A 20,289-nucleotide genomic window follows, 5' to 3' on the forward strand; every position below is an offset into this window, starting at 1 on the left:
AATTTTAAGTTAACTTGTTTCATGGGATTTGGTTTGACTGATTGAGTCCAATTAAAATATTCAGCTGTCATTTTCTATAACTAAGCATGGCCTTCAAACAATATTGATTGTAAAATTGTTTGCGTTTATATAAATAGAACTCTAAATTATGGAAATTTAATGGATACATATTCCTGCTTTGATGATATAGAACTACATTTGATATGCTTACCTGCCTTTAAATATTGTAAATATATTAGGCATTGGTGTAGCGTTTATTGTTGTAATCACCATATAGTATGGTTGAGCTTCTAACGTAGTTTGACAGTGGGAAGCTCAACCTGTAACTAACGCAAATCAATTTGTCCAGGTATTAACGGGAGTTTTTGAAACCTCAAATATTAACGGGGAGTTTCCAAAACCCTAGGTATTAATGGGGTTCCAAAACTCCAGGTATTAACAAGGGTTCCAAAACCCCAAGTATTAATAGGAGATTTTCGAAATCCTAGATAATTTTCGCTAATTTAAGGAAGTTGCTAAAAATCTCTGATAATTTGTTAGCTATGATGACTCTTCTAAAAAAATTGTAAATCTCGAATAAAATCATTAGTGGAAGTTAAAATCCTAGTAATGTCAAATATAACCCTACTAAAAATAATTAATTTTGTAATGTGACCACTTTTTCGTGTTATATCTATAACTTGTCCCAATTACCTAGGTTTCCGATCAACTTATTAATCTTTGATTTTCTCATTGTATCATATAGTATTCGTACAATACACCAGACTATTAAGAAAAATATATTTATTATATTAGTTTAACTTCATTAAATTACAATATAATTAAAATTTAATGTTGATATTTTATTTTGTAAAATTAATCAATAATATTTTATTACTTTTTGTAAGGCCCATCAAAGTTTGGCTGGCCATTTCTGCCCTAAAGTTAAGGGCTGCCCTCTTGTGTTTGGGCCTAGGGCTGACCCAATTGATAAAACCCTTTCAGGTTGCCCTAACCCTCACTTTGCACTCTCGCAGAAGATTCAGCAGCCGTCACTCCCCTTTTCCACACTAGAGCTCTGCTAGGGCTAGCTTTACCGTCTCGAACCGGTCCGCTCAAAGCTCACGTTCTACTTTCTGCTCCATGTAAGTGACCCTAAACCTACTGCTCTTACTTCCATGTGGTCCTTTTTGTATTCCACCGTTTAAGGTTAGTCAATAACCTCATTCTTCCCATTGTATCGTTGTTCCACCAGTTTCCAGGTCTGTCTATCGAGCCGCCGTGCTCCGTGGCCCAGTGTCGAGGTCTCGTACAAGCCCTTTCCAAGTAAGGGAAGCTAGAACCCTTTCATGTGGTGTGTTTTGGCCTGTATTGTTGTGGTTTGCAAATTCTTTGAGATTGTGCATTGCTATGAATGTCTGGCTGGAATCTATGTTGGGTGCGTGTATGAGTTGTGCAGGTGCGAACAGTGGCGGATACTGATAGACTCGCCCAGGCGAGCTTGCCTCGCCCAGGCGAGACGTGCAGAGGCTCGCCTAGAGCTTCCTGCGCGAGTGGTCGCCCAGGCGACTAGAGTGTGTTTTTGAGCGAGCAAACAACTCGCCCAGGCGAGAGGGGTCTCGCCTAAGCGAGATCCCGCGTTGCTTTCTTGTTCCTGTTTGAGCCCTTGCCTAGGCGGAGGGGGACTCGCCTGAGCGAGGTGCTGGGCGAGACAGCGTTGTGTTTGGACGTTTGCTTAGTTCTGAATGATCTATTTTGGTTAGGCATGAATGTTATGATGAGGGACATGTATATAATGGAGTGTGATGCATACGTAACGTGATTCATGAATTATAAATGATGGATTTGGTATGAGTATTGGCATGTGAACTAAATGAGTTTGGTGTTGTTAAAGTGACATGATAATGAGATGAGTTGGATTCTATGTACATGGATGGATTATGATGAGTTGGAATGGGTTGGATTTGGAAATGTGAAAGGTAACGGCTTTAAAGGTTGATATAATGAGGGTATCTTTGCATGGTGAATATTGTTTGATTGTATGATCGTATTTGGTCTATGTCAGTGCATAAATCCTTGGGGTCTCTAAGTGAGACTTTCAGGGTCGCACTTCAATGGTCGAGACGTAGTTCCATGGCCCCTGTTAGTGGGTGTTCATGGTGGTGCCCCATCTGTATAGCTGGGTAAGGATTCAAGGTAAGGTTGCATCCTGACACTTTGAGGAGTCAGTTAGTCTCACCTAGAGCGGACTGACTCCTGTGGTGAGAGTAGCAGGAGGCCCGAAATTCATTAAGGGCTAACCTTGTGGTGAGGGAAATTTGATTCATTGTAACACTTGTAACACATAGCTCGGGGGTGAGCAGAGGTATCCACCACAAGTGCAAGCATCCGCTGAATCCGACCAGGTTATACGTATCCGGATGAGTCGAGTCGAGTCGTAGTGTATTGAATGAAGAGTCATGACATGCTTGGTTGTTGTATGGATATGGGATGGTGAAAATATAACTGATTGTATGATGAATATGTTATTGGCTCTAGCTTACCCGTTTTGTTGTATGGTTGTATTGTATGTGGTTGTTCTTTCTTGCGATGATCATCAATTTGATTGATGAGAGCAGATGGACGAGTTTCTCGTGGCCAACAAGGGAATGGTGAATCCGCTGCTTAGCCATCTGGGCTGGAGTTATTTTCTTCATGTTTTCTTTAGGGCTATGGCCCATGTATCGCTTTATGCATTTCTACTCTACACTCTTTGTTAGACTTGTATTTGGTTTCCGTTGGCATCGTGGTGTGCCCAGGTTGTAGGGGTTGGGTTAAGGACCCCAAGACTACGCTACTGCACTATCGTTTGCGTGACGTTTCCGTTAATTTCGTTTAATAATTAAATGGGACGTTACACTTTTAGTGTAAGAATGTATTTAAATTATTTATATTTATATTTTTTAATAAAATATACTTTTTCATAGAATAATAGAATTAATTAAAATAAATAAACTAAGTTCAATAGACAGATTCAGTTGACTTATTGTTTTCAAGTTTGGAAGCCTTATTCTGAAATAAAAGTTTTTTTAGTCCAATTTGAATTATTGATGGTTCTTGTTTTGAATAATCAGATCATTCAATTTTTATTATTATTTTTTTTTTTGCATTTTGGCTTCTCGTCTAGCTTCCAGCTAGGAAGTATCTTTTATTCTTCATGCATTTCCTTGGAATGAAAAGGATGGAATTTGATTCAACTTATTTTGGAAAAAAAAAAAAAAAAAAAACATGTTGGTTCATTCTCAGACAACATCCGAAGCAATGCCCAAAACATGTTCCCATCAGTTCCTTTTAACTTTAAGTGTTCATTACTATCATAAGACGTTATTATGCAAGATGAATTAGTTAATTTAATTGAAATTGTTCTATGTGACTTTAGGATTAGCTATTTGGATATATTCAAAGTGGTGTGGAGGTAACCAAAACCAACAGTTTTGACGTTGTTGAAATGAAGAGTTATATTATATGATATTCTTGTCTTGCCACAGACATGTTTAACCATTTGAAACAACTTGAATAACAAGTTTAAACTCTTCCCAACTTTCAAGCTAGAAGCTTTGTGCCTGCATAAACATGTTGGAGAGTGCAACATCTGTCATTGATGGGAAATAGTACTACAGTTTGTCTGTGTTGACAAGAACAACTGATGGAGATGAAGGTGGCAAGCACTAGTTGATTACAACAACTGTGAAGGATGCCATGCTGATTAATTGAGAATCGTCATCATTTATAAACTTTGGGTTGCTTCACAATCTTTCACTAAATATGGAATGTATGAACATGAGAAATTGCATTTTTTTTTTGTTTAAAGCTTTACGTGATATAATTTAAAGAAAACATTTTAGTTCTTGGAATTTTTTTTCTTTTTACAACAACCGCACAAAAGTTCATTATTACCATATACATGAAGAAACACAAAAAAAAAAAAAAAATACAAAATCCATGTCCACAAGACGTACGTGCAATGGCCAAGTTTAGAGGGCTTGGAGGGGTGTCATGTCCCCCAAATTTTTTTAATTCTTTTTAAATATTTTTAAAATAATTTTTTTAAAAATTTTTTAGATTGATTTTTATTTATTTTATAAAATCTAATATTTAATGTTAATAAATAACAATATAAAAAAATAAATATAATAAAGAATAATAAAAATTTTTGAGATATTTTTTTTTCTCTCATTTTAAGTTTTTCATATCTTGTATTCATTTATTACTATTGCATTTTTTTGTTTTTTGTTTAAAAAAAATAGAAAGTTAAACACAAATTCATTCTCCCTGCTCTCATTTCTCGTTTGTTCTTTTTTAAGATAAAAAGGTAATTTTCTTTTGTCTCTTGATAGAAAAATATTAGTTTGATATTTATTTATTTTTTTCATCTTATGATATTTTTGTATATTTATTTTTTTATGAATATAGAAAGAAGAGGTATATACTATATTTTTTTCATAACCATTTTTCATATGTGACTTGATTATCACTGATTTTTTTTTTTGTAATTACATCTTTTGATTGGATTTTGATAAATTATTTTTTAGTCTTAATTTTTTTAAAAATAGGCATATTGATTCATTCCTTTTCAAGTGATAAAAGGAAAGATATAGTGAAGATGAAATAATACAAATTTACTTCTTCATCTCTCTTCAAGCATTATACTAAGAATTCAATCGTTGAATTAGATGAGATCTTTTAACATTCATCTTAATATTCAAATAGTTATAAGTAAAAAGTTTTATATCAATTCTTTAAAATTGTAAGTAGGAAGTTTCATATTAATTCTTTGGAATTTATTCTAAGAAAGCAGTTTTAAATATAAGAATATCCGATGAAAAAAATGAAATTAGCAAAACATATTTAAAATGGATTCTATATCAAATAGAATTTTAAAACTATACTTTTTTAAGAAAAAATATACAAAATTTCAATACTAAATTATATATATTTTTTATATTAATAATAATAATTAAATATATAAAATTTCTCGACACCCAATACTCAAGCATGTCCCTTCTTACCATCCAACTCGTGGACAATTACGTGACAATAGCACCAATATGAATTGGAGATATTAATTGTTGAGGGGTTATTATTCCATTCACAACAAATCTTTGAACAAGTTGTATAAAGATATCAAATACTTGTAACTTTTTTAAGTATCAGATTTTTATACTTCCACAATCACCACACCACCACACATTTTTTGTTCGATTGAAATGGAAAAAGGAATGGAAAAGAAAATAAAGGAAAGAAAGAAAGAAAAATCAAAAGTTTAATTGTTTATATTAAAGAAAAGCGAGTGGAGAGCGGTGAGAAAATTTAAAGTTGATGTAATATATATATATATATATATATATATATATATATATATATATATATATATATATAACTAATTTTAAAAATAACTTTTGAGAATATTTTAATAAAAATAAATTAAAAACTATAAATTAGGGATAAAATAATTTTAAAATTAAAATAAATAATTATTATAAAATTTTAACAAATAAAAACCTTAATTATATTTTAAATCCATAATAAAATTATAAACTTTTAATTGAGTTCTTAATAGAGATGATTTATTGAGTGATTAACATGATTGTTATCTTGTTATTGTTACGCTACTTTGCTAAATTGTTGTCACAAATTATTTTATTATTTTAAAATTTTAAAATTATATAATCTTATAATTAAAATTAAAACATTATAACACTATGTAATTATAAAATTATATAATTATAATAATATCATAAATTATAAAATTATAAAACATTAAAATAATAAAATAATATGTGGCTAGAAAGGTGACATAATATAACAATCATGTCAACATTTAAACGTAACATTACCAACGATAACAAATCTAATGGTAAAGACTCAATTGAAAAACATAAATTTACTAAGTATTTAATAGATAATAAAAATTTAAGAAAAAATATGTTTTTGATCCCTCAAATTTGACTAAATTTAAAAATGATGTTCGTCGAAACTTAGTCACTTCTCAAAATCATTATTTTTAATCTCTATTTTTAGATGATGTTAAAAATAACAAATGACGTACCACAGATTACTTAATTATTTTTACAAAAAAGAAACTAGCGTCGGCTTAGCCAACGCGCTTTTCATGAAAACTGTAAAAAATATGTATTATGTATTACGATATAAAACATAACTATCAATAAAGTATTATTTAATTTATTATTTTAGTTTTATCACACTCAATCATATATATCAAATCTAGAATAATGTGACAAACTTTTTCTTAGCCCGACAATGATCACTACATTTTTATTATGTCCACACAGAGAAACCTTTCTATACTTCACAATCAAGAGAGGAGATAGGCATTACCTCTTACTCAATAAGGAAAGTTCGTGGTTTTCACACTTTCACTAAAGGGAATGTATCATCATAAAAATTTGAATTTTTTGTTCAAAGCTTTACGTGCTATAATGTCCGAAACAACAACCACATAAAAACTCATTTTGAGATAAAGGGTAACCCATATAGATAAAAGAGAAGCACAAAAAAATAAAAATAAATTAATACAACACAACTCATCATCTCCTTATCTAGACTCTCGCGATGTCAAAAAAATTTGCACATGTGAATACCTGCGGAAAAAATCTGCAACAGGCTGGAGATGGATATTGTAAATGGATACTTGCAGATAATGTGTACGGGTATTGTTTATATTGCATCTTAACAGGACAGATACGTGTATCATAATATCCGTATCTATGGATACCCGTACCCGTTATACTTTGATTTAAATTAAAAAACATAAAAAAGATGTGATTAAAATATTAACACATTAATGAATTATTTTTTATCAATTTGTTTTAAAAAATCTTCATTTCTTTATAAGCTATTATTCAATACTATTTATAATTATAATTTGATTGCATGTATTCTTCTATTACACATGTAACTTAATCTCTTTCTATATATGATCGTGGAAAATCAAAAATATAAAGATAATAATAATAATAATAATAATAATAATAATAATAATAATAATAATAATAATAATAATAATAATAATAATGATAATAATAATAATAATAATAATAAGATTATTATTATTATTATTATTTTTTAACATGTGATAAGACAAAGAAGTCCAATCTAAATCACACACGTCTATCATAAATTATTGTGTGTCTAATGATTCCAAGCTTGATGATGTCAAAGCGGCAACTCTTGAAGTAGAAATTATCATATAAGGTATATCTAAATTAGGTCAAGGTAGTTATTATTACTTTTGACATCTATACCTTCAAATCCATCACTCAGTTATCATGAAAATTTATTAAAGAAAATAAAAATGGTTAAATATATCTTTAATTCTTTAATTTTGACACAAAATTAAAATTAATTATTGTCTAAAATTTTGACATATTGTGGTCTCAAACTTTAAAAATTAAAAATTAACAGCTATATTTCTTTTAACTTAATTATGTTGAATTATTTTACGTGTACAATATGTTGCCAATTAATATTGTAGCAAAAACGTGTTAAACAGTGTAAAAAACTCAAGTACTAGCAAGAAATGCATAGGTAGATCTTATAGCATTGCCTTAGGGTATGACCCTCCAAATTTTTTTAATTTTTTTTTGTAGTATATATTATATTGATGAAAATTAAATTAGGTAGATTTTATTTCTTTTACAAAATGTAATATTTAATGTTAATAAATAATAAAACATAAAATTAAATACAATAAAAAAGAAATAAATTTATTAAAATTTTTTGTTATGTTCTCTCTCATTATCTTTTGATTTTCTTGTACTTATCTCTCACTTTTACTCGTTTTATTGTGTTTATGGAGAAAACATTAAGAAGTTAGACTCAAAGTCATTTTTTCTCTTATCATTTCTCATATATTTTCTTCCATTATTAAAGAGGAAAAAAGATAACTCTCTTTTGCCTCATTTGATAATGAAACCTTATTTTATTAGTTAGTATTTTTTTCATTTCATGAGTTTTTTATTTTGAATATTTATTTTTTTATGAATATTAAATGTAAAGTTATGTAGTGTATATTTTGTCATAACCATTTTAATTGTGACTTGATTATTATTATTTTTTTTGTAATATATATGTCTCTCAAGTTTTGATTATATTTTAGTAAATTAATTTTTATTTTTAAACTTTTTGGTAAAGAGGTATATTGATGAAGAATAAAAAAATAAATTCATTTTCTAAAAGTTTTTAAAAATGATAGAAGGATTCAAACAAACAATTGAAGCATGATGTTAATGATCCAATTGTTTGTTGAATTAGAGAAATCATTTGTTAAGATTTAAAAAATTACAAGTGCAGGAGAGGAATTTCACATTAACTTATATAAATTTTGAGTATATTATTTTGATCCATTCAAAACTTATGGTCAAAATCCGTTAATGAAATGAGTTTGACACGTAAAAAAAATTTAACGTAATTGGGTTAAAATGATTATATCCATTTATTTTTAAAATTTGAAGACCGAAATATATTAAATTTATAAATAAAAAAGAATTCCAATTTCACACAAAAATTCAAATTGTTGAAATGGAGAGCCCGCTTAATATTATAAAGCTGATTTTGATGATGTCCAAAGTCCTTGGATCACTGTTTTACTGTCTTAGACTTAGTCTTGAACTTATCTTGTAAATTGGAGATGCATATCTAAGATTTCATGTAAACCAAGCTTGAGTCGTATAGATTAGTTGTCAGCCTATTGAATATGTCATATGCAGAACTTGCTAATGGATTGGATGTTTAACTAATGGATTATCATAGGGCACTACATTGATGCAGTGAAAATTCACCCACGATAATCAATTAGGTAAATTCCCTAATCCACTAATCTCAGCAGCAGAACTCTGATTTACAAACAGATTTGAAATCAATTTGAGTTTCACGCAATAACTGAATCACGAAGAGATTTTCTGAGAGATTTTGAGATTAAAGATTCACAAAGTTCTTTCTTTCTTGAAGATCATTCATTTGGACATTCAAAAAGATTGATAATAGATTTAATCTTAAAGGGTCAAGCTTGGATTTAGGATTGAGTGTCACATCTGCACATCCATTAGGTGTATTTGTTCCTTGCTCTCTTTTTTTAATTGTATTTCTATTCAGTGTTGATTTACTATGTGAGTGAAGGTCTAGGTGCAATTGTGTGGAGGCATTGCATCTAGGAGGAGTTCTTGATTTGTAGATCAAACTCCTTAGTGTTTAGGGTCTTAAATTATATAGATGCTCTTGTAATTCTTGTAACTCTATTGATTTAGTGGAATCCTCCTAAGCTCGGGTTGCTTAGGAGAAGACTGGACGTAGATTCATCTTGAATCGAATCAGTATAAAAATTGTTGTGTTTTTTTTTCTTTCATCTTTTATGCCTTCTTAATTGATTAAATTAGTCCATTAACTATAAATTTGAAAAATTGGTAATTGGAACTTTAAAGATTAAAAATAATATTCAAAATTCTTTTTAAAAAGGTGAAAAACCAAAATAACCAATTCACTTCTCTTGGTTGGGTGAATTGATTATTTTGGATTAAATATACTTTTAATTATTTGTGTTAAATTAGATCTATCTAATATATTTAACGCAAATAATATAAATAAAAAACATGGTGAATGTATATCGTCACAATATATATATATATATATATATATATATATATATATATATATATATTATATAATGTGACAAACCTTTTCTTAGGCCGACAATGATCACTACATTTTTATTATGTCCACACAGAGGAACTTTTCTATACTTCACAATCAAGAGAGGAGATGAACACTACCACTTACTCAAATAAGGAAAGTTTGTGGTTTTCACTTACTAAATGGAATGTATCATCACACAAAAATGAATTTTTTGTTTAAAGCTTTACGTGCTATAATCTATAGAGCGCACTTTAGTTCTTTCACTTCATTTTTCCTAAACAACAACCACATAAACACATTTTGAGATAAAGGGTAACCCGTACGTAGATAAAAGAGAAACACAAAAAAAATAAAAATAAATTAATACAACATAACTCATCATATCCATAAGATCTATCTAGACTCTCATCACTCAAGCATGTCGGTACTCCTACCGCCTAACTTTCTGAGGTAGTTGCCCCACAATATAAATGGTAGACATTAATTGTTGTGGAAATTCCTTTATTTTTTGGATAAAATATATTTTTGGTCTCTTAACTTTCAGTCAATTTTAGAATTAGTTCATTTCAAAATTTTGGACCAATTTAGTCAATTATCTTCTGAAATACGTAGATTTAGTCTTTTTAATCAAATTTTATTAAGATTATTTGACATTTTAAGTATGCTTCATAATAGTATTTGATTTAACATTAAAGCAAAAATATGTCAAACAGTATAAACAACTCAAATTTAATCCTGAAATGCGTACGAAACATCAAATAAACCTAACAAAATTTGATTAAAATGACTAATTTCATGTATTTCGAAAGATGAAGGATTAAATTGGTCTAAAGTTTCGAAATGGACTAATTCCAAAATTTAGTGAAAGTTAAGGGACCAAAAACATATTTAACTCTTATTTTTTTCTCAACAAAACATTTTAACAGGTTATATTTTTTTATCAGCAAAAATATTTTTATAAATGATAGAACATTTGTGATGTTTTAATCCATTTACAAAAATATTTATATACAATTTAAATAAAAATATTATAATTCAAAATAAAATATATCAAAATAAAATAATTTGAGAAATATCCAAATTTAGCGAATTAATTTATTTTACTTATCATTTTAATATTTTAATTATTTATTTTATTATAATATAAAATATAACTATTAATAAAGCATTAAATTGCTTATTGTATTTTATTCCTTATTTCAGTATTTTTTTCATTTTAATTATTTATTTCCATGATATAAAAAAGATACTAACAAAAAATTAAATTAACTTATTTTTTCATTATTATTTTTGTTTTATGATAATATAAAATACATATTAATAAATTAATAATAATATAATTAATGGAAAAAAATATTAGTAAATAAAAATTAATAGTATTTTTTTAAATAGTTAATTATATTATATATTTATAAGTATTTTATTTTTATTGATATGCATTGATTATGGGAAAATCATAATTAATTATATATTCATTTTGTTCTCATTGTTTTAGGATAAAATATAATTTTGGTCCCTTAATTTTTAATGAAAATTAGAATTAGTCATTCTTCCAAACTTTGACTTAATTTAGTCTCCTAACATTATAAATGTATGGATTTAGTTATTTTAACCAAATTTTGTTAAATTTATTTAATGTTTTAACTGTCTTTCTTAGCTAACATTAGAGTGAAAACGTGTTAAATGATATAAGCAACTCAAATATTATCATGAAACGTGTTCAAAACATCACATAAACCTAACAAATTTTTGTTAAAATTACTAAATTCATGTATTTCTAATGTTGGAGGACTAAATTTGACCAAAATTTTAAGGAGAGACTAATTTCAATTTTTACTGAAATTTAAGAAAAAAAATATTTAATTTCTGAATAGTTCTAACTTTATTCTTCGTTTCATTTTCAACGTTTTTATTATCCGTCTGCATAGAATTAGTTATTTATAAACAAAAAACATTATTTTGACTTGATAGAATGAGATTCTTACATTAGTGATTTTATTCATGAGAAACATATTACTTTCTATAATTCCAACCTATCTTTTAAATGCGGTTGAATAATTTATTAATGTATCCAACAAAGAAAAGAAATATAATAATATGTGTAATGTACCATTATATTAATAATCCAAATTAAAAAAACGTCACATAGAAGAAAATTTGTACAATAATCAAGGCACAATACGATGTCAAAAAGAAAGCATAAAGGAATAACGATAATGTTTTCAAATAAAGCCCAAAGGCCAGATAGTACATGGGCCATTGCCCTAAAAGAAAAGTCCAAAAGCAGAAACCAGTCTAGAGGCTAAGCAGCGAAACTATCACCTCCCTGTTGATCACGGGTGTTCCTCACATCTGCTCACATCAATAAATTGATGATCGCAAAAGGAGAAGAACCACACACAGAGAAACCAAACAAGCAAAAAGGGTAAGCTGGAGCCAAAAATATTTTTATCATGCACTCATATACACTTTCACAGTCAATTATACATACGTTACCCAGGCATGTTTTGACTATCCAAACAATACACTAAGACTCGACGCGACTCATCCAGATACGTATAATTTAGTCGGATTCAGCGGATGCTTGCACTTGTGGTAGATTTCCTTGCTCACCCCCAAGTTAAATGTCACAATGTCTCAATCCCCTCAATCCCCCACACACAAGGTTAGCCCTTAATGAGTTTCAGGCCTCCTGCTACTCTCACCACAAGAGTCAGTCCGCTCTATGTGAGACTAACTGACTCCTTAGAGCGTCAAGATGCAACCTTACCTTGAATCCTTACTAAATTATATAGATGAGGCATCACCATGAACTCCCACTAATAGGGGTCATGGAAGTACGTCCCGACCAACTGAGGCACCACCCTGAAATCTCACCTAGATATTTTAAGGAATTACGTCCCAACCAAACCAATAACATATTTCACCCATTTATATAAAATCATATCCCACCAACCAAGTAATACTTGTCACACGTATAAGTTTTATACCAACCTTTATAACCAATCCTCATTCATATTCCATGTCAAATCCATACCAACTCATCATATTCAATTCATGAACCAATCCCATGCATGCACATTATGCATTTCATGCCTTTAACATATTAATTCATCCAAAATATAGTAAGCACGCAAAGACAACGGAGAAAAACAGAACCTAGTGCATTCTCGCTCAGCTCCTCGCTCAAGCAGAAGAGTCTCGCTCAGGCAAGTTCACTTCGCCTAGGCGAGGGCTCGAAAAGGGAAACAGTGGCGCTGTTACGCACTCTCGCTTAGGCGAGACCTCCTCGCCTGAGCGAGATGTACTCTCCCTCAAAACTGGAGCTCGTCGCTTGAGCGACAGCTCGCACAGGCAAATTGGGCGAGTACTGCTAATCTCGCCTAGGCGAGACAGACTTGCTTGGGCGAGAAAACCAGAACCCTCCACTGTTCGCACACACACAACTCAAGCATTTAGCCACACCAAACACACAATCCATATTCATATCATTAAAACTTCACTCATGTATATAAAATCATGAAAAGGCAACAGAACTCATCAAACATAACTTAAAACGTGAAATCCTAACTTCCCTTACCTGGAAAGGGGCTAATAAGGGACTTTGGCAACCAAACGTAGAGAGCACAGCAGCTCCGAGAACAGCTTAGGGAGTTGGAAATTAGGAAAATAGATAGGGAACTAGATTAATAAGGGCAACTTCAGTAGGAACTAATGCCACAAAGCTAAAATAGAGGAAGAACAGTTGGAAGCTCAACTTACTTGGAACGAACGAGGTTCTTCTAGCTTAACGGAAGACGAAAAACCCTAACAGAGCTCAAATGTGGTTCCAAAAGGCAAGAAGATGCGTATTTTTGAAAAGTGAAGTGAATGAATGGGATTAGGACAGGTTAGGGTCTGAATTTCCTTTAGGCCAGCCTTAGGCCCAAACTACTTGGGACAACCCTTAAAATAAAGGCTAAAATATAAGTGGGCCTTACAATACGTATACATTATAAGAAAATTCTTAATTAAAAACCAATTGTAGTGACTAAATATAGTTAGTCACTATAATAACTAATTTATATACCAATTTACAAAATTATAAATTATTAATTACTAAAATAGTAATTGTTATAAATAAAAGATTATAATTGGTCACTAAATTTGTCATTAATTAATTAGAGACAAATTTAGATAATTTTTAGTGACCAATTTTCTTTTGTAGCCGATTTGATGTTATGGTTTAGTAAGAAAAAAGCATGAGTATAACTACACCGGAAGATGAGACCCATGCATTGTTGAGGTAATCCTCGAGTGTTGGCAAGTGTTTGTCGTGACTCCATTTAGCTTCTTGTAGGAATGCTTTCAACAAATCACACCACTGTGTAATTCAATTCAAAAACAAAACTAATCTCAATATATCACTAACATGTATATATAATATGTAAGAAATAATTGCTATAAATTATGAGCTAACATACTGCTTTAGTGAGGTAGGGTAGAATATTTTGTCCATGTTTTTTAAGAGCATTCCAACAGTCCAAAAGAAGTATTCCATAAGTCTGTCTCGACTGAAGCTTAACTTTGAGGCTAGTCCCATTCCCCTCCACCACCTTCATTGCAATGTAATAATGAAAAATAAGGTATCTATTTATTTCTTTTAAGAAAGTAATTATCTTAGTTAACACTAAATGTTATTTACATTTTTTTCTGTTTAATTAAAATTAAGTTGTGATAAAGTTTTATATTTCTTTCTCCTCACTTTTGTGCACACGTCTCTTTCCTCAAGACAATATAGTTAAAACTTTCATTTAATAACTATTCCTCTACCACTTTCCTTTTTTTTTTGTCCTTATCTATTTTCTTTCTCACATAATTAAAACAGTGAAAGCATATATACGTAATTGATTAAACAATTTAAGTGGAGAATCACATAATCATGACTTTTTTCAAAACATGTATAGTTTTTCAAAAGTACAATAATAGGATCAATCGTTTAACATTCATGATTGATAGTTGACCAGGATTTGTTAGTGCGCTAGATTTTTATTTTCAAGAAAACCAATCATTGTTGTGTGATAAAGTTGCAACACGCATACTTTTAGTTAATGGAGAAAAAGAGTTGTAGATTTTCCAACTCAAACTGACCTAGACATTTGTCGGAGATCATTTTGCAGTGTTGACTGCACAATATTGAAGTCAAGTTTTGCTGCTTCAAGTAGCAGTCGATTTGAGTCTGTTCTTTTAGCATAAGATTCAATATACCACCTTGCTTCCAGCTTTTGGATTCTGTGATGGAGTGGAAGCTCCAATGCATGAGTCACTTATAGGGATGGCAAAATGGGCCGGGTCGACCGTCGGCCCGGCAGCCCGACAAAAAAAACATGGGCCGGGTCAAGAAATTCAGCCCGCCAACTCCCATACAGTCTGGCCCGTCAAGCCCGCTGGTCCGTCGGGCCAACCCGCAGGCCAAAACGGACCAGCCCACGGCCCGTACCAAAAAAAACTCCACGTGCATATTTCAGTATCCCTCACACACTCTGTCTGCGCTCCCCACCCACCCAATCTCTCCCTCTGCACTCTCTCTCTGCGATTTCATTTCTCTGCGCTCGCTTCTCTTCCACTCACGTCGTCGCTGGCCACCACGAAACACATAGGCCACCACGTCGTCGCCGCTGGCCATACCCGCTTCTCTTCTCCTCCACCTTGACATCCACCACGTCATTGGCTATTTCGAGAAAACAGCGTCCACGACCACCGCGAAAACAGCGGAGCCACCGTCGGACTGCGATTGGCGGACGATTCCGACCGCCACGACCACCGCGAAGATAGGTATGTTCCTAATTTGCGTTGTGGTTCCATTTCTCCCGATTTGTAACCTAAATTCCCAATTTTCTTAACCCTAAATTTCTGATTTTGTGATTTCCGACCACCACGACCCATTCTGTGAATCATGAATCGTAATTATTGTTGTTGCTGCCGTTAATCGATGTTCATCGTTAAATCTTCCCCAATTTCAATTTGCGTAGCTGCTGCCGCTTATTTGGATTGGAGCAATATTCAGGTAACCATATCGATCCATTGCTTTCAATTGAGATGAACGATTGGTCTGGATTGTTTGTTGATGTTTGTGTAGTAAAATGTTATTGGACTATTGTATAATGGTATAATGGTATTGTGTTGCTGTTTTGAACTCCTAATGTTGATATTTTGTGCTGAAACTGTTGATATTTTAGCACACGGTTTTGTGCTGAAACTGTTGATATTTTAGCACACGGTTTTGTGCTGAAAACTGTTTTCGTGCGTGCCTTCCTTTTATTACATTTGTTGTAACTATATACTTGCTGTGAACTTTAATATCACTCTGCTGTGATTATTTATAAGTGCAGTATTCACTTGCAAACACCATTGTATTTGTATATTACCATTGCTCCTATTGATTTGGAGGGTTTATTTTATATGCCTAAAGTATTTATTCACTGTGATAATTAATGCTTTTGTTTTTTTTTATGTAGCTTGCACTTTGGTTATGTTCCATGCCTAAAGTATTCTCATTCAGACTTGTTATTGATGTTGCAACTGCAACCGTGACCTTGATGACTATGAAAGAGCCAAACGTCATTTACATTTTGTTTTTAATCATTTCAATTTGTTTGAACTTTGATGATGGACTATTGTATTGTATTAATGCATATGCAGACCACCCTGACTATTATTATAGTCACTACTAGTACATTTATATATTGGGACAATATTCAGTCAACTAAATTTGAAATGAAAAAAATTAAAATCTGATTTTGGACTACAAAATAAACATATCAGGAAAATGATGGCGGGTCAGCCCGCTAGCTCGCCAGCCTGCGGACCGTGCCCCAGAAACACAACCCGTTTTGCCTTGTTGGGCCAGCCCAGCCCGACCCATTTAAAGCGAGCCAAAAACAGGCCGGGCCAAAACGGGTCGGGCTGACCCGTTTTGCTATCCCTAGTCACTTGTTCCAAAACCATGTTACTGCTTTCACCTTTACTGAGGACAACCCTAAGATGGAATCTAGAGAACACCATGACTTTCTTTTCATGCTTTTTAAGAACCTTCTCCATTGGTTGGTTTATACCATAAGGTTGTGTTGTTAAATGCTCAGCAAAAAAAAAAAACAAGAGCATAATCATGAGCTGGGCCAAAATATTACACATAAAAGTTGTGTGACAAAAAATTCATAATAAAAATTATTTTAATTATTATTTTAGACACTAATTATAACTTTTAAAATCATATTAATTATTAATAATTTTTTATTTATAAATTAATATCTAAATTTGTTATTATATAAATTATTTTTTGTCATTAAAATTAATCATTTATCAATAATATTTTTGTAATGTAATGACAAAAATTAAAAGGGATCACAAAAATATAATTCACACTTAAATAAATTATTCTATTAATTTGATTATTTGTTTCACTATTGTTAACAATGAAATTGTATATTTGTTTTCATCAACAAACACATAGATATTTGAGGAAAAAGTGACGTTATTATTTTAAAAACCTTTTTCTTTTCCATATGTTAAATTTTATATATGATTCTATGGTTAAGTTTTTGTTTTAAATTTGATCGTAGAATTGCATTATTAAAGCATAATAAAATGTTTTATATATATATATGGCTTATAGAAAATGAAGGGTTACAAAAGAAAAAAGAAAAAGAGTGTAACAAATCCATAAATAGACAAGTTCATTTTTAGAGGGCATACATACATAAATAGATGTATAAAGCATAGTTATACTTCTTCTTGTTAAAGTTTTTCAAAAGAAGTTAATATTTACAAACAACAGTACCGAAATATATATCAAACAAAACATAACATTATATATGTTTTCACTTATTTATATATATATATATATATATATATATATATATATATATATATATGGATGATATAATTGTCATTGGACACAACACCAAACTTTTAGAGTCCTCCAACAAGCAAACTCAATATTGTGTTTTCTCTTAAGAATCTTGATCACTTACACTACTTCTTAGGTATACAAGTTCAAAGAGACACAAGTGGTATGTACTTGATACAATCAAAGTACATAGGGGACATTATGAGGAAATTCAATATGGAGAATGCTTCACCTTGTCCAACACTTATGGTAACCGACAAACAATTTATAGTTGAAGAGAGATATTACAAGATCCAACCATTTTCAGATAAGCTATTGAAGAATTGCAATACTTAACAAACACAAGACTTGACATAGGATTCATAGTAAATAAGCTTATCCCATTCATGAGCTCTCCCACTATAAATCATTGACAAGGTATCAAAAGAATACTTAGGTATCTTCAAGGTACATTCACCATTGTTTACACATTAAACCATCCATTGACTTGAATTAGGTTCTCAGATGCAAGTTAGGCCACAAGTGTGAATGATAGAAAATCCATGGTTGGTTAATGTGTCTTTCTTGGTGAAACACTTTTGTCTCTTAGTCCTTTATTTGCTCCTTGATAAGTTGAAATTCTCTCTACTAAGAAAATCAACATTATGGTGAGATAACTTAAGTGCCAAAGCTTTAGCTTGAAATCCAATTATGCATGCTCGACCAAAACACATTGAGATTGATATGCATTACATCATAGATCAAGTGTTGCAAAACAAAAATTGTTGTAGCCTATGTTCCATCAATTGATCAAGATCAAGTTTCTAACTATCTCACTCAAACATTAATTAACTAATACACGATTCAACCAACTAAGAGATAAACAAACTTGGAGTGGCTCTCTAACCCATAACTTTGAAGGGGGAATTATAAATAAGATATATTGATTTGTGCATATTTATGCATCCAATATCACCTTTTAATATTGTTAGTTATTTTAATTAATGTAATAATCAATTAATGATTATAAACGTTACTTGTTTACCTTACTTATTTGTAGGGTCTTAATGCTAACCATAATCAAAGAATCATGTATAACATGTGCTATATATTCACTAGTGCAGTAAGAGCTTTTGGCCCCGGTTATTTTCGCAATTCTATCCTGGTTCTAGAACCGAGGCATATTAGGGTGAGGCAAAAAAGTCACTGCTTTTGGCCTCAGGTCCCAACCGAGGCAGAAACTCTCCATTCTGCCTCGGTTCTACACACAACCGAAACCATATGTCCCTACAACAACCAACGTCGCAACTTTCCCATGCACTTGCCATAGCCTCGTCGGAGAAGAAGAACAATCCACCACTACCAGATCTGCCTGAAAGGAAACACTCCAATCATGACGCAACCTGCACAATCCAATCACAACGCAACCTACACCAAAATGTGACCCACGCAACCACTTTGTTCATGCACCTGCATTGCAGAAAACCCAAAACAAACCATGGCAGCAACCTCCATTAGAACTCAACCACAAAAATGTAAAACACTATTAACACTTCACACAAGAAAAAGAAGCAAAACAATGGAGACGTGACAATGAAAAAAAATCAATGGCAACGCAAATGAAATCCATAACACGAAAACACATTTTTCAAACTCACTGGTAGCGATGATGGGCGACGCGAGGTGGCTACGGTGGCAAGAGGGCGCTACGACAGGGGAGGGCACCAGATGGTGGCAGTGACGACAGCAGAACGGTGACACAATGAGGAGTTGGGAGTGGCAGAAGTGTAGTAGAGAAATTTGGAGAAGAGAAGAGAAACGCGAGCCTGAATCTGCAATTCACGAATTTGTTCCCTAAATAAGCTATATGGCATCGGTTCTATTAATAATCGGTGCCAAAAAGAGCTTTTGCCTCAGGTTAATTAATAACTGAGGCCAATAGTGAAGCTAACAGGGGCAAATTTGAAATATTGCACAACTTTTTGGCTTCAGGTCTCGAAAACTGAAGCAGAAAGGGTTATAGGCTTCGGGTCTCAAGAAACCGAGGCAGAAAACTCGTTACTGTTTCGGGTATTTGGGCAACCGAGGTATATAAGTTCAAAAAAATTTCAAAAATGCCAATGCCTCCTTATATACTTCGATTTCACTATAACCAAGGCATATATAAGGCAATTTCGTATGTGAAATTTGCACTAGTGATTGTACATCATTCTCTTATCTTCAATACAATTTTTTCTCTTTTATGGCTTGAAAATCATTACATTGTTTTAAAGGGTTCAAGTTTTGGAATTTGTTTTTTCAATTTAGGTCATATATATACTTTTATATTGCATTACTCACTCTTTTATTACTTATATCTTGTGTTTTTTTAATTTTAAAGTAATATATGTACGTATTTATTGAATTTGATGAAGAAAAAAAAAGAGTTTGAACAAACATTTGACTAGAAGGAAAATGATTATTTGACAACATCTATGTGGCTCCTACGTGTCTATAGTTTTGTTTATTTTTATTTTTTAAAAGCTTTTTCCACATTGGTTGCGAAAGAGACAAATCCCTTAAACGAACTCTTTCCCTTACTTTTGCTTTTAAAACTTCTTTGGCTGCTCTCGCTATCCCTTAAACTAGTGTTCGCTCTCGCAGTGCCGATGGTTCTTCTCCACAATCATCCACTGCAATTTTTTGGCTTTGTCACTCTCTCCTTTGATTTTGTTCCATATTTAGGATTTAGTGGGTGATTTTCTAGACCGCGC

At 31.5% G+C, this 20,289-nt stretch overlaps 1 pseudogene; it reads right to left on the minus strand.

Annotated features, from left to right (window-relative positions):
- Positions 1-13,852: 13,852 nt before the first annotated feature.
- LOC146881884 (tricyclene synthase EBOS, chloroplastic-like) lies at positions 13,853-15,376 on the minus strand (annotated as a pseudogene).
- Between the last annotated feature and the right edge of the window lie 4,913 nt (positions 15,377-20,289).

This window comes from Vigna unguiculata, chromosome 11 (assembly GCF_037176805.1).
Source record: "Vigna unguiculata cultivar grain cowpea cultivar isolate G323 ecotype 2 chromosome 11, ASM3717680v1, whole genome shotgun sequence".
NCBI classification, from domain to species: domain Eukaryota; kingdom Viridiplantae; phylum Streptophyta; class Magnoliopsida; order Fabales; family Fabaceae; genus Vigna; species Vigna unguiculata.